This window comes from Haliaeetus albicilla, unplaced genomic scaffold (genome assembly GCF_947461875.1).
Source record: "Haliaeetus albicilla unplaced genomic scaffold, bHalAlb1.1 scaffold_42, whole genome shotgun sequence".
Classification (NCBI taxonomy): domain Eukaryota; kingdom Metazoa; phylum Chordata; class Aves; order Accipitriformes; family Accipitridae; genus Haliaeetus; species Haliaeetus albicilla.
In genome coordinates, this window is record NW_027212546.1 from 1,254,210 (window position 1) to 1,279,994 (window position 25,785).

At 39.4% G+C, this 25,785-nt stretch overlaps 1 pseudogene; it reads right to left on the reverse strand.

Annotated features, from left to right (window-relative positions):
- Positions 1-3,583: 3,583 nt before the first annotated feature.
- On the reverse strand, positions 3,584-25,268 carry LOC138684340 (poly(A) polymerase gamma-like; annotated as a pseudogene).
- Between the last annotated feature and the right edge of the window lie 517 nt (positions 25,269-25,785).

Consider the following 25,785-nt stretch of genomic DNA (forward strand, 5'->3'; position numbering starts at 1 on the left):
AAGTATGGTCACACACGCAAGCACACACTCCATTACACCTACAACTACAGCTGCAGCTCCTAATACCATTACGGATAGAGGTGCCATTAAACATACAGGTACTGATCCAAATGCAATTGAAGGCACACACATACAGATACCAGTACAGACGCAGGTACAGGTACAATTAGGCATGGAGGTACCCATATAGATACTGTTACAGACACTGATTGCAGTAAAAAGACCGCGACACTGCTACAGACAGTCACACCCATACCGAGACCGTGAGATGTACAAAGACCATTAGAGAGAGCCTTGCTGATACTATGTCAGCTAGCGAGTCTTTGGAACTTAAAAGAGGGACTTGGAACCTATAAATGAGGTTTTGGACACTAAAAATGCATCTTTGGCCTCTAAACCTGAGCCTTTGGAAACTAAACCTGAGCCTTTGGACCATTAAAAGGAGGCTGCTCTCTAGAGAGAGGCTTTCTGCACCTTAAAATAAGGTTTTAGATCCAAAAAATGAAAATGTGGGCCCTAAAAAAGGCTATGGCTAACAAACAACAGGTTTGGACCCTAAAAAGGAGTATTTCTGCCCTAAACATGATGCTTTGGACCCTAATCAAGAAGGCAACCTATTGGTTCTTCTATAGAGCCCAGAAATGAAGCTTTGCTCCCGAATATAGGGCTTTGGGCACTCCAGTGGAGGCTTAGTGTTATGTAAAGGCAGTATTAATAAGCCTTCTCCCTCCCAAAGTCAAAGTCAAGATTAACACTTTCAAGATACTTTTTTTTTTTGCCCTTGGCTTTTGACTCATTAAGGCAAAAAGTATTCTGTTACTTTCTCTCTCTAGTTTCTACAGGGACATCCATTGCAACAGCAGAAGTGGAGGTGACGTCACATGAACCACTTCTTTGCTTAGACCTAACAAGTAAAACCACAGGAGACGTTAATTCCTGCAATGGAATGTCTTGCTCAAAGTTACTAACCATACACAATTTCAACACCGAGCTGCTCCTCTTTAAGGAGATTGATCGTGCATCCCTCACCCCTTCCACCTGGACCTCCAAGCCGCACACACAGCAACCAGCTAATAAGGCAGATAGAAACAGCAAAAAGTTTGCAGGAAGTCTGGTATCAAAGACCCTCCCTCACCCAGTCTTTATGCATGAGTAACTTTTCTTTCAATCACTTTGACAGAGCACTTGCTCCATAAACAAAGGAAAGTATTTCAGTTGAATTGTTGCAGTTTGAACTTTATTTAAAAAGCTGTAATCTAATCTGCATAGTCCTGGGGCAGTATTGAACTTCTGGAATAGCCAGGGAAACTCCAGAACAGTGACGTCACTCTGCACTGGGCCAAGCGCTGAGTCAGGGTATATTAAGGTAAAGCATGTAACCTCACCTATGCTGTATCAAGTCTGGGAAACTAGTAACCTAACTTCTTCCTGAACTTCTTCTTAACACCCTAAGAGTGAGAGGAACAAAAAAAAAAAAAAAAAAGTAAGAGCAATCAAAAGATAATTCTGCAAAGCAAAAGTAAAAAAAAATAAACAAATCCATGTAAATGCATATATTTTGATATCAATTAGCTAGGTTAGTTTGAGACTAGTTGCATAAATGCATATGCTGACCTAGAGGTTAAGGGCAAGACAGCCTTTAACAGCCTTGGGATACTCAAGTGGAAGAATTTGTTTAAAAGCATGGTTATATCACAGGGTTGTAGACTACTACAAAACACTTACTTTTCACATTTGCTTTGCTGTTTATCTTATCACCTACTTCAGCTTTAATTCCTTCAAATTCCTGATGGATTTTTATTTACACAGGTGCTGAAGTTGTATACCTACTGTAACTAGTACACAGACTTGACAGTATTTAAATACCATGGTTTTAACCTTGGTCACAAAACCAAGGTAACCATTTTACAAACTCAAGGTGTGGCTCTGCTAAAAGCCACTTAAGTTACATGGATTCTGTTTCTTAATTTTAACCTGTGAGTAAACCTAAGCTTTGCACTCTGAAGTTTTGGGGTTTTTGGAGGGGAGAAGGAAGAAGAAGACCTCTCAAACCCACTAAGGCAAATTTTCTAAGAGATAAATTGCACTTGAAGCAAGCTGGAAACCAGAGGTAATAAGGAAAAAAAGTAAGTATATGGCCATAGTCATGCTTTCTCCACAAGTTTGGAATACTAGCAGTAGGGGGAATGCAGGAGAACGAGGACCTCACAAGATAGCTACGTGCCTCTTGGGTCTTGTCACTAGGGTTTTAGGTGGATGCTTAAGATGATCAGAGCTCAGAATTGCTGTTTAAGCCAAGCAACTAATTTTAAAAGAATTCAGGGGTATCTCTTGTCCGCACAGCAAACTGGGACTTCTGCTGTCAATGCAGTTTGCAAGCTGCACTATTCAGAGGCTGTTAATTCAAACCCTGGAAATACTAGAAGCAGGAAAGCAGTGTTCCTAGTCTCCTCAAATTTACTCTACCATGACATTATCATTTCGTAAAACATATTTTTTGTGGCACTGCCCCCCCCCCAACCTTACATTTGTTTTAGTTGTTTGGGGTTTTTGAGCAGATCCCATGTGTATTTAAAAAAAAAAAAAAAAAAAAAAAAAAAAAAAAACCTTAAATTTCTCTTTGGAAGACAGTATTTTACAGTACATACAAAAATACTCTGGAAAAACATAGAACTTCATTTACAAAAACACCAAATTATAAAGAAATTACAATAGAGAGATAGCATAACATTTGCTTCATGTGATCAGGATTTCTCCCCAGACCAGACCTTCAGACTACTACAAGTTTTGATGTAATCATGTAGACAGCTTTCAGGCTTTATCTGAAACCATTCTCTGCATGCCAATTGCTTTCAAGACTGTACCTTGCAGGTGGGTAGTAGTGTCACAACAGCCTTGGCTATTGCAACATTTAAGTACATCTTCAGCCATGTGTTCTGAGTTTAGCTTTACTACCCAGTGACAACAAAAAAATCCCATCAAGTCTCGTGCTGCAGCAGTCTTAAGACAAAAATCAGATACAATGGCAAGGGACATGTCTATCTTCTCCACATCTTGGTAGCATCCTCTGCTGCATTTTCTTCAATATTTAAATTATTAATGGACCTCCATGGGAGGCAATACTTGTGTAGTGCATGGCTGCGTTAGGCAGAGGAAAGCTACTAGCTGAGAAAGCTGAGTACTATTGTGATAGGTGCACAGAAGTGTATGTGCCAAATGGGAAAATAATTTAAGATAAGAACAATATATGCACGTGCACTAGGAAAGCACAAATGGATACAAGCACGTTCATATACACTTTGAACGACAGCGTGCTTGCAGTGACTAGTTAACCTGTTTACACACATTCTGAATCCAAGTCACAGGACAGGTTGGGTTTTGTGGCTTTTTCAAAAGCTGTTTCAGCTAGTGATAGTTAAGACTTTTAAAAAGACTAATAAGGATAACTCTTACAAGAATATATTTGGGAAATGAAGACTGAAATAAGTTAAACTAAAAAGCATATTTTTGTTTACATCAACAAACACATAGAGTATTTGTGTGAGGTAGTCTGGGCACTGGAACAGTCCGTTCAGCTTTCCAGTTAGTCCACTGAGTAAAACCCCTTCAAAATTATGTTGTCTGTAGATCTGCTGATGACATCTTCTGGATTGCCACCATCTTTGCTGAATCCTGGCCAGTTAACTAGAAGAACAGAATACACAGGCCCAGAATAATTGCTATGCTAAAATTACCCTCATATTTGAGTACAGCTTCCAGTCAACACATTAAGTGTATTAGTGGCCATTCTTAAAACATTTAGACAAGACTACCATTACCACACGGCAATCTCAAGCCTCGCAAAAAGTCTTATTACCCAAACCTTGAAATCTGTACTTGAAATATTCAATAGTAGGTAACAGTTCTGCAAGCTGATTCTTTACAAGTATCAAAATTGAGCTTTTTCTAGTTGTTCTTTGCCTCTGCCTCAAATCAGAGGTCAAGCCACACAAACAGCTGTTTAAGGAGAGTTATGTATAGCAATAAAACAAATCAAGCATTAATCGAAAGCTTCCACAAAAACAAGATTTAACTAGCAACTCCACACTGTCATGTCAGCAGTGGACAACCTATTGAGTAGGCTGCTGATTTCTAAAGCAGCAAACCTATCAATATGCATTCAAAAATCATCTGGCAGAACAAGATTAGCTCATACTTTTAAATTTATAAGATTCATATCCACTTCATTTTGAGATTTTTTTTTTTCCTGAATTAAGAACCGCTTCCAAATAAGTCAGTTCATTCAGCAATTGGTCAGTGCAGTAATATACAAGTACAGTAGTATTTAGAGACCCTGCCACCAGACCAGAAACAGTCACTAGTGCCAGATCTTGGAAAAAAAAAAATTGTTTAATAGCTATACAGTATATTCGAGACAATTTCTCATACCTACATCCTAGGAAAACTATCATTATGCTTAAATTTAGATTCCTGAATCCACTGGGGATGTATATATACATTTCTTCTCAGTTATGTCATTCATTGTACATCAATAATTAATTCTACTTCAAACACTCCCTGGCCTAGACCCCCCTCTCCTTACTTTTTCTCTGTCTACTAGTTTTTGGGGGCATTCTTCTGATGTAGGTGAGCAAGGTCCTTTAGTGGTCAGTGAATAAGGTCATTTAAGTGCAGCATTCTTAGGATCTGTAATTGGAGTCCCACTTAATTCATGCTGTCCTTGGACAAAATGTGATCCGCATGGAGAAACTGTGTTATGTCCTGGAATGGTGCACCCAACTGGAGCTCCCAATGTTCTTATTGCAACTGTAGCCTCCAGTTCTGTAGGAGACACTGAGCTTCTAGAGTTCAGCCATGAAATTAAAGACTGGATTCCATCCGCTACTTCAATACATACTTGAATCAGTAACAGAAATGGAGAGTCCCTTGGACACTGATGGCACAGCTACATGAGGTAGCACCATCAGATTTCTGATACACAGCATTTCTGTAAAAGTCAAATGCCAGAGTTATAAAATGCTAGTTTGTAAAATACTGTACTTTTCCTTTCCAGAAAGTCCATGCAAGACAAATGTCTATCTTCTTATCTCATTGTCGCACTCTACTGAACAACAAACTCACAGGCAATCTAGAATGAGATCTTCATTTTGCTGAACTTCAGACCGCAAATTTAAACTTAAGCATTTTCTTTAGTCAGTCTCTATGTACTTGCACTGTTTTCCAGGGTAGTATATCCAGCTGTCGTGGTTTAACCCCAGCCAGCAACTAAGCACCACGCAGCCGCTCACTCACTCCCCCCCCATCCAGTGGGATGGGGGAGAAAATCAGGAAAAGAAGTAAAACTCCTGGGTTGAGATAAGAACGATTTAATGGAACAGAAGAGAAGAAACTAATAATGATAATGGTAACACTAATAAAATGACAACAGTAGTAATAAAAGGATTGAAATGTACAAATGATGCACAGGGCAATTGCTCACCACCCGCCAACCGACACCCAGCCAGTCCCCGAGCGGCGAATCCCTGCCCCCCCACTGCCCAGTTCCTAAACTAGATGGGAGGTCACATGGTATGGAATACACTGTTGGCCAGTTTGGGTCAGGTGCCCTGGCTGGGCATGAGAAGCTGAAAAATCCTTGACTATAGTCTAAACACTACTGAGCAACAACTGAAAACATCAGTGTTATCAACATTCTTCACATACTGAACTCAAAACATACCACTGTACCAGCTACTAGGAAGACAGTTAACTATATCCCAGCTGAAACCAGGACACCAGCACTCTGTACTGCTTTTCATGAATGTATCTGCTCTACCCATACAGGCATCCAATTTTTATTTTTTTTTCTAATGCTACTGCTACAGTACCAAACAGTCTGAATACAGAAGGCATTACTCATTTGGTAGTCTTGGGCTATTACTCTCAAGATTACATATTCCTCCTGTGCTGAAGTAGTTTATGAACAAAGAGACTTCCCAGGAAGTGACAGACACTTTTACTGCACAAGTTCTCATACTGCTGCACCAAATCATCAGCAGCTCTAGTGTTTCTGTGATCAAGATCAGCACTTCATTAGAACATGCTTGGCATTAACCATTTTTTTTGTTAGAAAGAACAGCTACCTACTTATAAAACACTCCAGCTTCAAGTTACACGCTAACCTAAGGGGAACTACATTCAAGACCAAATAATTGCTCTGTTATCATGTTCTTCTTTCTTCCTATATGTGTTCACATACACTGAATTAATTTTTTCAAGGATTTCTTTAACCTGTCTCTCCCCATGTGCCCAAAGGAGATGACAGCTTTGTTCCTGAAGCCATTAGAGCGCTCCACATGCTTATGAACAACATAGATTCAACACAAAATCCTAGACCTCATTCACATTGCGAGTCAGTTAAAAAGCAGCTTCTTCACAGTTTTAAGGTTATGGTGCTAACCTTTATCTCTCTGCTGTAGAAGTGTCCAATTTAGAAATCTTATTTAAAGAAGAGACATTATCTGGTGTTCTGGAGTCTGTGTCTCTGGAACTGTCCAAACAACTTCCATCTGAAGAAGTCCTTTTGCACTGAAGCCCACTAGCATTTTGACTAGCACCTAGCATGCTTTGCTGAAACAACAACAACAAAATAATGAAGTAATTATTAAAGCAAAAAAAAAATGCCAGAAGAGCCAAATTTTTATTATACCTTCTTTCTTTTCTGTAAGGTTTCTGCAGGCAAAAAATAGTGGAGATGCTTTCTCTTCACATGAGCTGCCTCAATCTTCATACCATCCTTTAGCATATTGAGGCTGTTAGCCTGGCTGGAAACTAACAGGAAATTTAGCGTTGTAGCTTAGTGGGAATGTTTGCATTAGGTATTTGTCAAAGTTACACATGGTTTCTTTAGAAGCAGCAAGCCTTTAAGTCTGTCCAGCCCAAACAAAGAATAAGAAGTTGTCCCAAGATGAACGTGACCCAAGATGCCCATTTCACATCCAGTACAGACCAGGTATGTAATAGCTATTTAAGTTCAAATATACATTTATGTGCTCAGTTACAGCTGTGGTTTGCTAATCATGCAGCTCACATCTGAGCTGATTTTAGCCTGAAGGAGATAATACTCCTTAACCCTTAGTTTTCTGGTTGAAAATAGATCTAGAGGAATTTCTGAATCAACCCAACTGTGCTCAGCTGATGAGAGACCAGACACCTTAATCAAGATTTAGACTAATTTTTTTGTTTGATATTTACTGTGGTGATTGGGGGGGGGGCGTTTCACTAATTCGGGTGTTAAAACTCTATCTGTCCAAGACAGTCTAGATTTTAGGGACATCTGACTTATCAGAACCACCACAATTTAAACCAGTTTTTCTTAATTGCCTGCAAAGAACCTTTTATGCAACTAAAAAATGCTATACTAGCACAGAAGTTATTACAGAATTAAGTCACATTTAGGTAAGTTTAACAAGCCTATCATGAGCATAACTGGAAAGTCAGCTTACTAACATACAGAGTGGGAATCAAAGTAAGGACATGCAACAAAAACAAAAAGGCTTATAAGTCTTTCTACAGGAGACCTAGAAGTGAAATAAAAGCACACATATGAACATTCACACTGGTATGAACAGTTGCTTCAAAGTAAATTCAATAATGTTTTTATGGAAAAGTGAGATAAAGTTCATTTAACAAAAGCCTTCCGAACTATGAGCCTTATACTCTTGAGCCCATCAACTTGCCCTCTAGAGATATTCTCTCAAAGTCAAGGCACATGATAAAAGCTTTCTTGCATGTAACTACTGGCCACTCCCACATTTGCCAAGGGATATCACACCTCTCAAGAAACACCTTTTCTGTTCAATCTCTCTGGATTCAAACCCTGTATCTGAAACATATTGTCGGCTGTGCTTCACTAAACTAAGAGCACACAGCTATGCTAATAAAGTTTGTGCATAGAAATACAGGATTTAACATTAGTTCTAGCCTCTTAGCAGTACATAAACCTTGTTGACATAATTTACATTTGCCACAACATTGAAACACAGTGCCACTGGATGTAACGTATAAGACAAGCATCAGTTCAGAGAAGAGTACAAGTCTGAGGAAGTCACCCCACCTGGCTTGAAACTCAGACAAGAGTTTTGATGCTTTTTTTCTGTGTTTTTCTCATATCCCAAAGCATGAGCTAAAAAGAAGGTCAGCTTTTACTGCATTTACTCATGTTGTCTGAGCAACACAACACACAGCTCATGCTGGTACCATGGATAAATGTTTGTTTGAACTGATGAAGAGTTTAAAGGAGCCCACCATTAGAACTTTTTGCCCAAACACACTTGTCACTTCAGAAGAGTAACCTGATTTCCTTAGTTCATCATTATGATAGCTAGGCACGAGCCTGACAGCACACATGCACTTCTGAAAGGCACAAGAGCAGGCAGCTTGGGAAGAAGCAAACAGATTGTGGCAAAAAGACCTATACTTTCAAATGACTGCTCACCCCAAAATCCCTTTATTCTAGCATTATCTAACAACACTTGAAATATTACTTTATTTCTACATCTATCAAAAGTAATAATGGAAGATGAACATGAAGATTTACATGCGAGACTGCATGTCATTACAAGGTGACCACTCACTGCCTTTCAAAGTTCTGGGATGATATCATACATAAACTGTTATTTTGGAAAAAATACTCTCAACAGGCATTAACAACTTATTTTAGAGACTGATACAGTTAATTCCCACTTTCAAAGTTCAGCAACTGACAACTGTTTTTGACAAGTGTAGCTACACCCAGTAAATGGACATCTCCTGGCTTCACATCTGACTGTCCACCTCATGAATCGCAGTTCCTTTGTGAGAGTTTACTATGATCTGCAGAGCAGTTATTTCACGTGTGGTATATGGTATAGGACTTTAGTACACACTTTTGTTTCAAGATGGACTTACTGTGCCAAAGTGTCAAAACAGTATGTTTTTCAGGCTAATCTTCTATGTATCGCGCTCGGTAGAAATATCTAATAGCTAATACCAGAAGGAACCACAATTCACTTTGTGAAGCAACTTGCACTAGAATAAAAAAATGAAACCCTACCAGACTAGAGCAAAATATAGGCTTACCTTTGAACGACTGTATAACATACGTTAAATCAACGTTAACACTTGCTGCATTTTCCACTTTCCTAAATACAATTCCAGGAAACCACATTGACATTGACACATATCCACTCCTAAAAAGACAGATTCACAAATCTATCATTTATGCACAGATGCCAATTATCTGGATGCTAGTATGTACTCTCAAGAAGGGAGTAAGCAAAACAATTTAGTTGTATGCAGCAGCTAAAGATTAGAGTCAGCCCATACTTAAGTTCTCTGAGAACTCCTCCCTGAAGTTCTCCCTTCTTTAAAAAGATCCTACATGCTCAGAACCTTACCTGTGAGGCCTCATACCTACAAAACAGTAGGTACGTAACCGAACATCTCTCGCAGGTAAGCTGAGGTGAATGAATACAAGCAAAGTGCAATACTGTTGTGGGTTGACCCTGGCTGGATGCCAGGTGCCCACCAAAGCCATTCTATCACTCCCCCTCCTCAGCTGGACAGGGGAAAGAAAATATAACGAAGAGCTTGTGGGTCGAGATCAGGACGGGAGAGATCACTCACCTGTTACCATCATGGGCAAAACAGACTCAGCTTGGGGAAAATTAACTCAATTTATTACAAATCAACCAGAGTAGGGTAATGAGAAATAAAACCAAATCTCAGAACACCTTCCCTCCACCCCTCCCTTCCTCCCAGGCACAACTTCACTCCTGGATTCTCTACCTACGCACCCCAGCAGCACAGGGAGACGGGGAATGGGGTTTATGGTCAGTTCATCACACGTTATTTTCTGCCGCTTCATCATCCTCAGGGGGAGGGCTCATCACACTCTTCCCCTGCTCCAGCGTGGGGTCCCTCCCACAGGAGACAGTCCTCCACGAACTTCTCCAATGTGGGTCCTTCCCACGGGCTGCAGTTCTTCACAAACTGCTCCAGCATGGGTCCTTTCCACAGTGTGCCGTCCTTCAGGAGCACACTGCTCCAGCGTGGGTCCCCCACGGGGTCACAAGTCCTGCCAGAAAACCTGCTCCATGGGCTCCTGTCTCCACAGATCCGCTGGTCCTGCCAGGAGCCTGCTCCAGTGCAGGGTTCCCACGGGGTCACAGCCTCCTTCGGGAACCCACCTGCTCTGGTGTAGGGTCCTCCACAGGCTGCAGGTGGATATCTGCTCCACCGTGGACCTCCATGGTCTGCAGGGGGACAGCCTGCCTCACCAGGGTCTTCACCAGGGGCTGCAGGGGAATCTCTGCTCTGGCGCCTGGAGCATCTGCTCCCCATCATTCTTCACTGATCTTGGTGTCTGCAGGGTTGTTTCTCTTACATGTTCTCACTTCCTCTCTCCGGCTGCTGTTTCTGTCCCAGCAACTTTTTTTCCTTATTAAATATGTTATCACAGAGGTGTTACCACTATCGCTGATTGGCTCGGCCTTGGCCGGTGGCGGGTCCGTCTCAGAGCCGGCTAGTATTGGCTCTGTCAGACACAGGGGAAGCTTCCAGCAGCTTCTTATAGAAGCCACCCCTGTAACCCCCCCCCCCACTACCAAAACCTTGCCACACAAAGACAATACAAATACATTGGCCAAACTGTATTTCAGAAAAGTAATGAAACTCACTGTTTACAAAGTTCTCATCTGCCAGGGAAAGACTGGCTTTACATGTGCAATAGATAGAAATTAATTCCTCTCCAAGTTTCCAACTAGCACACGAATTTCAGATTCAACAAGGCCAATCCTAATAAGAACAAGAGCCATTTACTCATTTTTAACTGTATCCAGCACATTTGTTATATGCCTTTTTACAATACAATGCTAATACAAAAATGCTAACCAGTCAGTAAGTAGTAAGTTTCATTCAGCTGAGCAGATACTGGATATTTATATCACACACAGTATAGTTTGAGAAGTTTCCAGTGACATTTGAGCTTTAAAGTTTCCAAAGACAGAGGTAAACAAGTTTAACTTGTACTCTTAACGGGTCAGATACAACACTTCAACATATGACCTATGATGAAAATATCAACAAGAAGCAGATTCCCAGCAGCTCTGGCTGCATTTTGAAGAGCAGCAAAACTCCTTTTTGCCCCTAAGATCAAGGAGAGCAACAGTTTAGAAAAGGCTCAAGCACAACTGTTCAATTACACCTGAGTAAAGATGCAATTCTTCCTGCAGATTGACCTGTGAAAAGAGTTTACCCTTTTCCAGGCAAACTCAAAAAATATAGTTCCTTTAATAAACAAATGATCTAGTCAACACAGTCTCAACAGAAACTTGCCCAAGAAATGTATCATGACCAGAAAGGCTCTTCATTTAAATGAAGTACTGGCATTTTACCCTTTTACCTAAAACACTGCTAGCTTTGAAAGCAGTCAGAACTCTACGTTCTTCAAAAGTATCTTATGTTGATGAACAACAGAGATGTGTCATCTATTCCCAAATCCATTCAAGAGTTGGTGAACTAAACTTGTTCTTATAGCAGACAAACTGAAGCAAATTTATCTTCTGCTTTTCATTTTCCCAGATGCAAAACTAAGCCCCATTTGCTGCCATTTCTGTCACTGCAAAAAACATCAGCTTTTACTGGAGCCAGAACTTTCCTCATCTTTATTGTGAGATACGATAAACTTTGTTCACTTAAAAACATTTCACATCAAAAACTATTTGGCTCTAAGCCCTCTGCCCATAACTCCTTGTTGTATACCTAACTGCAACTGACATCAAGCTGTAGCTGATACGATTTTTAAGTGAACACATTAAAAAGTTCAGGTAAAAGGTATTACCTATTAGAGCTATTTTTAAACATGAGAGAAGATGTCTTTTAGAGGTAGCATAAGAATTAAATTATTTGCCTTAAAGCGCAAGCCAAACTTTGAAGTATAACCAAGGTGCCCTCAGAACAGTGGTCTGTTACACAGAGCTATTTCGCTTGCTTACTTGAGCAAAGCAGGTAAAGTACTCATTTCTTAAGAGTGAGAACACCACATACATTAGAGTACCTTAATTCCTCACCGTTTCCCCTTATTTCAAGATTCACAGTTAGTCAGCTGGTTCACACAGGTTAAACAAGTTGTTATTGGTGTATCTCCTTTGAGACAGTGACAAATGTCATGTCGTAAGCAGTCATTTTCTCTCACTACAGTTGAAGTGGTTCTCACATTACATTTCACAAAGTAGATCAGCACCCCTGCAATGTACCTATCCACTACCAAGCGTGCTGAGATGATAATTTTCAGCACTAAACATAAGATGCCTGAGCAAACTACTAGATTAAAAGTTTGTAAATACTATTTATCAGCATTCAGATGCTCTGTGCAGACGGTCAGGTTTCACCTAGATTAAACAGCCTTGTTTCACTTCACTGGAGAAAAGGAGGCTCTGGAATAGGCTGACTACATAACCAGAGCAACTTAGCATTGAGTGTAATCTAGTCCTAAATTAAATATTACATCCAGTAAAAAAGTTATGAAACCAAGTCTTCTAAGGCTCTACAACAGTGGTCTTCAAAGTGGGGGGGGGGCAGGGTGTATGCCGGGGGTGTACACCAGGGGGTGCACAAGACAATCCACTGGGTATGGGAAGAAAATACTAGAACTTCAGTAATGTGTATGTAACTTGTAAATAAGTAGATATATACTGCAACTATGTGTTTAATTTTTTTTTTTTCTCTCAGGACTGCACAAAAATCTGGAGACCACTGCTCTCTAACTCAGTAAAAGATCTAACTCTCCAGTGTCCACTACACATCTGATGACATCAAGTAATCCCCGTTTACTTCAGACTCTGCGACAAGGAACATCTTCCTAACTGAAGCAGTGTTGGGTAAGTAGTCTCCTTAGACTCCTTGCATCTGCTTCTCCAGATGACACAGAGCATCTGACCTTCAGGCATATGCACACTAACCCTCTTTGTTCCTTCTCATCATGACTTAGATCTTTAGGTTAACTTCTGAAACAGCAAGATTTATGTTAACTTCCCTTCACAAGAAAGCTTTCAGTTTTGCTGATGAACTGTCTACTTAACTTGGTACTGTATTCCATGCCTAGTTGCAGAGTTGAATGCTTTATTTTTGTTAACTGTATTAACTAATGAAGTGCAACACTGAACTGAGTGTCAATTATCTATTGAATCCACATTCAAAGCAAGTCTTACCACTCTAAGTGATGCTCTTCAGTGGAGGCACTAGCAGTCAGCACAATACAATGTCTAGAAGAAAAGAAAAAATAATATCCTAGCTCAGGACTTTGTATTCCTTCAAGTGAAATCAAAACTGCCTTAAATGTATAGAATGTGACTTCCAGACATGACAGATTATATCCTGCATTCGGCACAGTATTAACTGAAGAAAAACTGATTACACCCTTTATAATTGCATTCTGCTACATTCTAAGTATCAGAGTTGATTTCTTTTAATAAAAACAGTGTCAGTGGCATAACACATATAGTTTTTCTCTCTTCCCTCTACTTATCCTTACCGAAATTCATATGACTACCTCCAGTTTCTGAAAAACAAACACCAATGCCATCTTCTATTTAGACTGCAAGCTAAAACTATCTATGCTAACCAGTAAGTAAATAATTTCAAGTTCAGATAACAGATTTCATACATACTTGTATTTCTGAAAGAAGTTCTGTGGTTCAAAGAGCTTTGGTCAGTCCGATTTTCCTTGGAGAATCTCATTTGTAACTGCAAGACCTATAATTAAGGTTGAAAAACTTATTACTTTTTTTTTTTTTTTAAAGACTAGCAGAGCATGATATAAACTTTATAAGATAAAGGTTTTGAACAATGATTGACAGATCAAAAAGCAGGGATTCCCTTGACACAATGCAGGTCTACTACAACAGTTCATTGTAAAACTGGTCCCTTATTGCCTGCAACAGATATACTTCCCAGAGAACTCTTCTGCCTAAAAGGGCGGAACACCTCGCAGAATATAACCAATTCAGATAATGTGGTTTCATAGAGGAAAATTTATACTTTTTAATCAATTAATATGCATGGAAAGAACTTTACCATGTTTTAACTCCTCTACCGCTACCGCTCATGCTGATGTAGATACGTTGTATGTAGAGTTCTGCTGTGGATAGGCTGGGGTAATGATAGGCATTACATGATATCGGTCTCATCAGTTCACCTATGATGTTAAAACAATTGTGCTCAGCACCAGCAGCTTAGCTTAGAAGAAAGTTTAAAGGCTTCCAAATTCAATGTCTACATACCCTAGGGTCCCATACTGGTAAGTTAAGATTGCTCTCTTCGTGTTGTTTCAGCAATACAGGTTTTGGCCACTCCCTGTATAAGAAAAGCCAGTAACTAACTGTCCATTTAAAACTCTGCCATGTAATTCAGGGTAGGATTGAATGTTGTTGGTGTAAATCTTATATAAAGAACTACCACAAAAAGTGTAACTACTTTCTGCAAATTAAAATAGTCATAAATAGCTCTTACCATTTTGAAAAAAAACAAGAACGTCTTAATCAGACTAGTAGCCAAAGCGTTTGGCTAGAGCTGATACATTCTTGCTACTAGCATGGCCCAGGAAACCCTACCAATGAATCCCAGCATGTTGGAGTAAATGCCACATCATACAATGGATATGCTGTCATTAGCCTGTAGTCTTTCAATACCCAAGTATATTCCTTCAAATTTACAGCACCAACCTCACAATCTATAGAATACCTAGTACACTTCAGCCTCAAAGTCAGTTATTTTTTCAGTGCAATGAGGCCAAAATTGTTGGTCCTCACAGCGATGAGAAAAAGAATCATTACCACACCACTTCCCAAAATACTGCTACTCTGAAATTTGCCTGCACTGCTACAGCTACTGCTTCATCCAACTTCCCTTAAGAAAAAGGTTCTACCATTCTTCTAGCACTTGCTCTAGTCACATGCGCAAACAGTATTTTCTTATTCCTTATGTATCGAGCTTTTATACTTCACTTGGCATTTTTATCCTTTGTAGTCAGGTTCCTGATAAGCAACGCAGCACCTTGTCCTGTAGGCACTCCCCTCTTCTCCCCACTCTACCCTCATTAAAAAACACACAGAATCTGCCCCATGGGGGTAAAAAACTGTTATTTAAACAGCTATCCAAAGCTGAAGGAATTCTAATGTTATTATTTTTTCAGCATGAGGTACCTCTGAAAAGTTTAAAGATCACAAACAATCACATTACTCACATTTTGCCCACAGTTTAATTGCAGTGTGAGCCAGAAGTTCTCTTTATTTGGCACTAGGTGTAGTGTTTCATCAGTAACTCTGCAGCCTGTAAGAAAAAATGTTGAAGCACAGAACTTCCTAGTAACATCTTGTCCTGGGTTCAGCTGGAATAGAGTTAATTTTCACAGGAACCTGGGAGGGGGCACAGCCAGGACAGCTGACCTGAACTAGCCAAGGAGGTATTCCATACCATGTGACATCATGCTCAGTACATAAATGGGGAGCGGGCTGGGGGGGCTCTCGGCTTTCAGTGGGGGAAGTGGCGGAGCATTGGGTTCTGGGTGGTGAGCAGTTGCACTGTGCACCACTTGTTTGGTATATTCTTTTATTAGTACCGTTGTTGCTGTAATGTCTTTTTTTGTGTTGTCCCAGTAAATTGTCCTTATCTCAAAGCTCAAGGATACTTTTTTTTTTTTTTCCTTTTCTCCTTTCTGATTCTCCTCCCCATCCCACTGGAGGGGGGCAGGAAGAGTGAGTGAGCGGCTGCGTGGTCCTTTGTTACCAGCTGCGCTGAAACCACGACACAGGTACAAGTTGTTTTTATGCTATGCTGGATCAATAACTTACAGTTTATCCTTCAAGTCTATGAAAACAAGTTTGGATTACTTGCTTTGTATTACCTTAAAAATTAGAGATTACACGTAACTTTCAGTATCACGTCAGGTAACTGGTGCCCTCAACAGCTTTTTCATACTTTAGACTGCAGCCAACAATTTTCAGTAAGGCCCTTCCACAGGATTCCGAAAGCTAGGTTTCTTTCGACAGCCAGGAACAATTAAACCAGTGAGTGTTAAACAGTGAGCAAGTCAGGCTTCAGTATTTTAAATTTGGGGTTGGTTTTTTTTGTTTGTTTGTTTTGTTGTGTTTTTTTTTTAATGAACTACCACACATTCTTCTCTATCAAGTGCTCTACCTATTCATCTGAAGTAGTTTCTGTGGCAAACTGGAACAATGTGCACACCCCAATCAAAGAAACATGAAACACAACTTGAAACATCTAAATTTCAGCCCACTCACCACCTCCTCAGATCTCAAGTATACAGGGGATCAGTTTCTGCATCTTGTACAGAAACTTGGGTTGTGTAATGTGCATTCCACACCAATTTTAGTAATATTTTCTTTTTAAAGATGTGTAAATATGCTTACCATTTAAGCTTCATATACATCTTATATCCAGGCTTCTGAGATGTGAGTCATCTCTGAGATCAAGCTTATCAGAAACAGTTGGCATAGACAGTCTTGCAAACATGAGATCAATCTTAAGAGGAAGAAAGTGCCAGCCATTAGAATGCCACACAGTTTGCAAACAGCACACTAGTGGGGGACAGTCATTCAAGTCTAAAAAGAAAGGTTAACATTTGTATTTAGAATTATGTGACTATAGATACATCTCCCGAGATTTATTGACCAGAAGACTCCATAAAATTTCTAAAAGTTCCATATTTTATTTACAAAACCTTCATTGCATCACCCCTTTCTTTTTAAGCTAGGGAAAGGAAGAGGGGTTTTTAAGTTGAAAAAAAGATTACTCTAGACTTAGAATTTTAATTAAAAAGGAACTTAAAATTAATCACAGAATTAAGACAAGTTCAATCACCTCAACTATACTTCAGCAAAGGAGAGAGCATTTTCTTTAGGCAGTAAGCCCTTTTGATCCTGAAGTATCTGGGGTTTAGTACAGTCTGAGGCAAGAAAATTATTCTGTGAATGTCTGTACCAGATAAAGGCCACAAAAAGGTCACTGAATAAATGTCTTCATAATAGTGATACCAAGCAGTAACTTGCTTAGGTATTAGAGCATGCAGGTCTTTATTAATTGTGTAAGAAGTATTCAAGATACCAGGATTCCTGCAGCTGACAAACCTAGGCAGGAGTCAAATGAGTACTTTTACTTTCCATTTTCCAGATTGTTTGTCCCATGACCACTTCATTTTGGATTTGCAGCAAAACATTTAGTCTGCTCACATGTTTCACACAGTGAACTACACTATACGCATCCCTCTGTAGAAAGCTCACTTGTCAGAGCTAAGAAGAGTTAGCAAGGACACTTCCTCTGCTCCCACTCTGCACGATCCTAGAGATAAATGCTATTCAAGCAGGCTACCTTGGTCTACAGCACAGGTTTAGAAAAAGATGTCCCTGATGCTCCCATGCCTGCCAGGCTTCCTAGGGGCTTATTTTCCTATAAGCAATGTATTCTCCTGGGATAGGTTGTGGTCCAAAACAGCACAGTCACAGGTCCCTGGAAAAGTTATCCTATTCCAAAGCACGAAAAAAATTTACTCACTTAAAGAAAAAAAATGCTTACCTCAAGGCCATCAAACTCAAACTTGACAAGTGGTACATATGCATCTTCAACTGCCTGTAAAGGAGAGGATAACTGTGTAAGAAAAAATGTTTTGCTACTTTAATGTTTCTCCTAAACTACGATCAAATGCAGAATTTACACTGCTAACTACTCAGTATAAAGACTGAGCTGCTTCCAAACCAAAAAAAACTTATAATAAGCTGCAAGCAGTATAGCACTAATACAGTACTAATACTAGCATTCAGAAGTTATTTAGCCAAGAGATTCAGAGGCTGATCATGTATTGTAATGAACAAACAGTGCACAATGAGCCATCAGTATCAGAGGTTGTAAGGTACTTACCTTGGTGGTGAGGAAGAAAAGCAAGAGATTTCCATAGCTATCTTACTACTGGTTAACATCCAGAGAAATCTAGAAAATTCTGTCCACATTTGACAGCGTGCACAAGCCTCCTGTATTTTTATTTTCTACCATGCCTGAGATGCTATCAGCTACCTTATGGGACAATTTCCAATTTTGTAGACCACTTGTTAGAGCTGTGCCACAGCCCACTGAGTCTGTTTTCAGGTGGCAGTCTTCTAAACGAAGGCTCATTAGCTATGCATATGAAATCTTTCAAAATGTCTGTACAAGGAAGACTAGGCTGACAGAAACACTTCTCAGGAGTTTGGTTTTATACGCAAGGTACACAACATAGGCACCGAGGGTGATTTTACAAGGCAGTTTTGCACGTTCGCAGCACAGCTCCTATTAACTTTATGTAAAGTTGACTGTGTATCTCTTCTACAAAGTCTCAGGCTGAGTCTCAGAAACCTTTCCACATCACATTCAACTTGCTTAGATCTCAGGCTGCCCCTTCCTCTACCTGCATGCAGTTACCTTATTTCCAAGCCCCTTACTACATCTAAAGTTAAAGCAAGGCTCCTAGGGACAATCTTGCTTTTTGATACTATAGCCAACTCATTCCCAAACCATGGGTAGGGAAAAAGTGAACCACAAAGAGTCTTATGTGATGTACAGTCATTGGGGAAGGGAACCAAAAGCTTGACTTCAACATTTTCATGCTGCATAAAGAGTATTTTAGAAGGTACTCAGAAACAATTCCCTTTTTAATTTTGGTTTGTAAGACAACAACTACCAATATGAGTCTTCAACATGAATATTCTTATTGTAGGAGTTGCACAGTCTATCAAAGAGAGAGCTTACTCACTCTTAGATTTTTTATTTCCTCCTGATGTTTGAGTTTTTCAAAGAACGACTGAAAGAAATCCTATCTTTCTACATGTCTAGGAGCAACACAAACAGCATCTATGTCAGCACCTGCAAAGAGATTCCATTTCTTCTGTTACCATTGGAAGACACTTTCAAACATTAGAACTATGACCAGACAACAAAAGTTTACCTTTACTGTGTATTTCAAGCCTGTAAGAACCACACATAAATATTTTGCCACCAACATTTGCTACTGCTGAAGGGGAAAGATTCTGTGGGTAGAAGAGAAAGAGTTTTCTGTAGAATGTAAAATACACATTGAGCTACGTGCAAGTTTAACTAGCATGTAAGTTATTTAGAAAGACTACAACAGCCTCCATAAACAATGTCTTCTCCCTCCCGTACTGAGTTGTTAGTCTAATAGACTGATACTGTTTTTCTGAAGTGAGTGCTTGCAGCTCACAAACAAAACAAAAAAAAGATGAGTAATGTAGCAATCATTTCATCAATTTAAACAAACTAAGACCTACTATCAGTCTTCCCTGCAGCCAGCCCACATAAATTAACACAATCTAAGAGCCATACCAAAGGCAAGTCTAGTGTAATAATGCCAAACTAGATTGAGTGCTGTAGGCTGTTTGGGGCAAGATTATTGCCCATTTACCATCTTTCTCACCCCACAATATGTTTTTTCAGCTTTCTTAACTCCTACAAGTCAACTGATGGAGCCAATTCACAAATTTATTCAGTGCCCCAAGGACTTGAAGAGCTTGATCTGAAGTATCTTTTATACTTTATTTCAATGACAGTTATTACGGATCTCCTTGATACTTAAGAAAGTTAAAAGTTCAACTTCAGCATAAATCCTAGTTTCTTTAAAAGAAACAAAAAGGCTTCAGCTGTTTTGATAAGAATGTATCAAAAATCCTTACCTTGCTCTCACCAAGTTCTGAAATCCATTCTTTGACCAAGTTATTCAGCTTACCAAGAATGACCAGCCTGTAAAGAAAACTCATGTTAAGTTTGCCCTAATCGCCCCCCCGCCCAAGGAGATCAACAAATTTGACAGTCTTGTTATACCCATGGTTCAGTTCTTCCTCATCTTCAAATACCCCAAATGCTTTCATCACTTCAACCAGCTTCTGAGTATGAATGCAATCTCTATCCTTAGGAGGAGCCAAGCTAATTGGAGAAGTAATTCCACAGTGCCTTTGAGGCTGGTTCTGCAGCCTAAGAGTACTGTGGGAGACAATAAAATACTGAAGACTCCATAAAAGAAAAAAAAAAAACAAACCAACCACCTTACTGGAAAACACCCTTCCACTTAACCGGTTTCCAAATCAGCTTCTGTTCTTTTGCCCAACATTAACATAAATGAGGAAAAAAAGATCCTGCTTATGGTTTTTTAGATAACTTGACCTAACTTAGAAGTCACAACTACTTTTTTAAAAAAAAATTGTGGATATAAGAAAAGATCCAAGTTGCTACCCTCTTAAGACAGCTTATTTGCATTGCGCTAGAGAGTTATAACTGATTGCCAGGAAATGAAAAGGTTTGAAGTTCACGAAGGGTGACACTACATACAGCACAAGTTTTGGACATAAATGTGTTTCATATCAGTTTTGATTTAAGGATATTCCCATCAGCTTCTTGCTAACATTAAACAAGACAATTTAACACTGGCTTCTTTTAGTTCAATGTCTTTGCTGTGCTTCTACTGATTCTGGAAGGACATTATAGTTTATTGTAGAGGAAGGACATATAACAAAGTGGTCTGTTAAACAGAGTTGTTACAGCAAATTCAGCATTACCTTGGTTTCGTTTACAGAAGAGGATGAATGAAAACATCAACCAATCTGCAGCTAATGTTGCTAGCAGAGCCTTGTGCTTCTAACACAGTGTTCAATTTTTATAGTTCAGAGGCGTAGCTGTACATACATCTGTTTTAATCTAAATCCAAGAGCTGTATGTCAGCACGCAGAGCAGCACAAGTTAAGATCTGTTTGTAGAAGGTGCTCAAATCTGCTTTAACTAGCTCACTGCCCAGTTAGGTTGAGCAGGACACCAGGCACCTGGGTTTGGAGGCCCACAGGGTTACTGCCCCTGGAACTCCAAGCACAGCAAGGCATCATTTTCACCTCCAACCCTCCACTTGCCCTGTCTGCTTAGACTTCTTTGCAATCAGAAGCAGCACAGGACTGACATGGCAGGACAACATTAAATTAAAAGCAGCATGAGCTTTTTTTTTTTTTTTTTTACACCATAGAACCCTTGCTTTAGAAAGGGAAAAATGGAGAAAGAAACCCCTACTTTGCATTACCAGCTGAAAGCAGGAGAGAGAAAGGAGTGGGACAAGGAAGTGAGGACTGTACTTAATGGATCAAGGGTTTCTACAGAAACACTAGTAGCAAAAGGGGGAGACACATTAAAAAGGTCTCTACAACTCATCATGCTTGTCAAAGAGTCCATATCCAACCCCTAAGGCTAAAGGGATTAATGATGCCTTTATTCAAACCAGACATTTTCCTATTTCATATATGGACAACTTCAAATATTAGCTGGGTTAGTCGAGAGATGCTTAGAACTATTTAAGGCATCTGACCCACTTTGGCTGGAATGGGATGAGGAAGTGCTCAAAGGACAGCTTCAACACTTGATTTTAAAAAGATTGCTTATTGCAGCTCCTTATTTCTAATTGTTGCCTTTACTCTTCCACTGAGGAAAGATGGATTTCTCTCTCTCAGAGTAGCTTTATCCAACTATAGACATGGCTTTTAGTCATCTAGTGGGTTCCCTCCGCCTCCCTTCTCTATGAGCTCATTTTTCAAACTTTTTTCTATGCGTTTTCCAAAAAGCTGGAGCGGGGGGGAGGGTATTAGAACTGTAGTCCTATCAACTAGTCTCCCCAGTCAGAACAGCTGTTTACTTGCAAGTGTAACTAGGCCTTGACCTAATTTGCCTTGCCTTGTTTATAGGCATTGTCAATTTCCACTTTATAAGTAAAAATAGTCATAATTAATATTTTCCTTCTTATGATATCATTTTCATAACAAATACAGAAGGAAAGCTTATGTTTAATTGCTGTGCATTACATCTAAATTAAAACAACTACAGCAGCAACTTCTTCCATGTTTTACACATTACTTGCAGTGTACAACTTGCACTTCAGAAAGTTTGCACAACACAAGAATGGGTTTTAGACTTTGCTAGCATCCAAGATCTTTCCAGGCTACAGAAGGCCACCATCTGCCTTTTGTTGCCCCATTCTTCCTGCAGAGGCTATAATTAGAGATTGACATAAAGGACAATATCGATTAGATATAGCAGATATTATCAACAGCAAATTCTCTTAGTCAAGAGTAGATGTTTTTCAGTTGCCTGCATGTATTACTGAAAATTTGATCTCACAACTTAAAAGTTGAGCAAAATGGCACTTGGAAAGCTTTACTGAGAATGACTTATGCCCAATAGAATTTGTTCCCTTTTTGGAATTAAATAAATAAATAAATATCTTACTTCTCTCTCTCAACTGTACCAGACTGCCAGGCATATACAAAGAAGAGATCTTAAAAGAGAAAGTAGCATGCATGGCATAATACCTATTCATCCATCAGCCTTCTGTTTAAATGAGAAGTCTCTGGCAGTTTAATATTTTGCCAACTCTTGCTATGATTTGTCCACCACAGTGAACAGCTCCAACATACTTCAGTTCCAAGAGATCCTAATTTTATACAAGAAGTTAAACTGATTTGTTCCAAGTTTTGTCACTTGTTTATAGCTTCACAAAGCTGCAAGCCATTTATCCTGCATACTCCGAGAGACAACGGATAAGTTCACACTATTACAGTTCAGGGAGTTGCAGCCATCAGGGCGGTGTATGAGCCTTCACTGTGAATGCATCTCTCCGACTTATGAGGTCAGCCTGCCTCCAGCTGGGTAGAAATTTATCACTCCAGCCTTTTCTACCGTCACCACTTGGGAGGAGGAATGAATGTAAATCAGCTCCTGAACCCTCCAAATTGATAGCACAAAACAAAACAAAACAAAACCCCCAAACAACAAACAAACCAAATCCAACCAAGCAAGAAAACCCCCAAACGCTGTGACGTTCACTGAAGTAACACCAGCTACACCTTCCATTCCTACTGCACAAACTCATGCTAAAAAAAGCCTGCAGACACCTGCTGGCAAGTTAAAGCACCTTGTTCCTGATGCCAGCATAAAGATAAAGCCACTTTTTTTTCTGCCTTGAAGCTGGGTTGGTAGCCTGAAAGCAGTGCCAGCATCCCGTATAGCACAGATAATAACTCACCTTCTCTCGAACTTGTTTTATCTTCTTCCACGTACACTTCCTATGCTGTTGCCTCACAATGATGTATTTGGCCTGCTCTTGTCCCTGAATTGTTATTTTCTTGCTTCCTGAATTGGAGATTTTAGACAATCTGTGGAATGGATCCTGGGTTTTGTTCTGGTTTATCTTTAAGATTTTATAAACACAGTGCACCCTTACAATCTATCTATAACACATATCTTCCAAAAGGAAGGACTGACCTGACACTGCAATAACAGATACAACAGACTCCTCTCTCTCCAACTGAGAGAAAGCAGTTTGGCTATTTGGGCTGACTAAATTGAAGAAACTCAAAACTGACATAAAATAGGAGTGTTGACTTTTCCAAGAATTTGCTCAATCAGTGTCAACTAAGTTGTTATAAAAAGAATGTTGGAGGCTGACTTCTATTAGAACCCCCAAAACTTCCTTAGTTTGGCTAAATACAATTTTGATTATTCTAGTTATACACAGTTATTAGAACAGCATTACTGGAATCTGAGGAACATACATGCCCAATGTGGCATCGGACGGATGTTTCGCCTAATACTTTAACTGCCAACATGTGCCTACACCAGGTAACATGATGACATTTACATAAAGTGCTTGTAAGAAAAAGCTATTTGTAAAAAGCTGAAAGGGAAGAAAATACTAATTTACGTCTCCTTAAGCAAGGCGTAATTGTATAAGGCTAAATTTACTTTTCAAATACATTATCTGTTGTTGTCACAGCTTACAACTCTTTAGAAACAACCTGGCAAATTCACGTCAAATTATTAGGGGGTTCTAGAAATCAATTTCTACAGCCCTGTTCAGCCAGAAATCAAAAGGGTGGCTTTCCACCTGAGCCTTTAAATGTTTTTAATTCTGATATGTAATTATGGTTTCCTCCCAAAGAGTTCCTTTTTCAGGGTCTTCTTTTCAATCAGGTACTTGAGTTTTATTTTAAATAATTTTACTGCAAGCACAGATTCCATTTGTTAAACCCAATCCAAATTAGGCCATTTAAAAATTAATGACTGCTTGTATTCTCCACAACTATCTTCTGCATACTTACTTCATTATAAATCAGCTGTTGCAGAAGTTAAGTGCTATGGCCTCGTTTAACAGCTTACAAATAGTAATACATTGGATTTCTGTAGAATACATAGAGTCCCCAGCCTGCTCTGCCACCTGCTGAGCAAATTGTACTGGCTCTCGCTGGATGACCTTTTGGAGTGGAGAGAGGAAAAAGCAAAAAATCCCATTTGGTTTATCTGAAGATCATTTTTTAAAAGACATTCTAAAGTTACAGTTTCTTACCAGTGGTGGGTATTGATTGTCTTTGGGGGCCCAGACGACTTGCTAATGCTGGCTGTCTTTGCACAGGAACCTGAGAGCCCTTGTGAATAAACACAGACAGTTGGAAAATAAGCTCTACTAAAATATAAGAATCGCTGCATATGTTGAAATAAAGCTTACCTTCTCTTCCAACGACCTGCTGGTTGACAGAGAGGAAGATGTAGAAGGTTCAGCAGCAGTCACCAGAGCAGCAGGAGGTATAACAGTATTGAGTGGTGGTGGAGGCAGTGGCAGCTGCTGCTGTTGTTGCTGCCAAATCTGTTGACAGAGCCTTTTTGTGTAGCCAGCTCCACTCTTGAAGTTGTTCACAGCCTGGAAGCAGAAAAACGTTTACAAAAAAGGTAAGATGAAACTTCAGCAGATATACAAACAAAAGCCTTCAAAGAGGAAAACTGCTTGTGTATTCCTGTAAATGCTATCAGTCCTAAAAGAAACCAACATACAGATATTTGAACACATCACATTAAACACTGATATTAATGACTGGTAACTCCGAGTAACTGTATGTAATGTACTTCAGTGTTAACACCGAATTTGAAAGCGAGGCAATCATGTTAAACAAAAGTGTGACCTGAATTTGCCAGGTTGTCTCTAAAGAGTTGTAAGCTGTGACAACAACAGATAATGTATTTGAAAAGTAAATTTAGCCTTATACAATTACGCCTTGCTTAAGGAGACGTAAATTAGTATTTTCTTCCCTTTCAGCTTTTTACAAATAGCTTTTTCTTACAAGCACTTTATGTAAATGTCATCATGTTACCTGGTGTAGGCACATGTTGGCAGTTAAAGTATTAGGCGAAACATCCGTCCGATGCCACATTGGGCATGTATGTTCCTCAGATTCCAGTAATGCTGTTCTAATAACTGTGTATAACTAGAATAATCAAAATTGTATTTAGCCAAACTAAGGAAGTTTTGGGGGTTCTAATTAATTATAAAAACACATATATGATTTATATGTGAATATGGTCTTTAATTGAGAGCATGAAGCTAGAAATGTTCAATAGTGTAAAAAAATTCTAGTATGCAGCAAATAACTATACAGTTTTGACATTTCACTATTGTAACATCTGAAGATGTAGCATAGGCTGTGTCTTGATGTTTCAACTAGTCTTTTTCCTACTATCTAGTACAGCGAGAAGTCCCCAACCTCAAGGTTAATGAATAAAACACATCTCAAAAAAACATTAGTAGGTTTGAGTTCTGAAGGTTTTAACCAACTCTTCCATGGAGAAGAATGTGGATTAAATGCTTAACTACCCGCTTGTTGCAGACCACCATAAGTCCCCAGA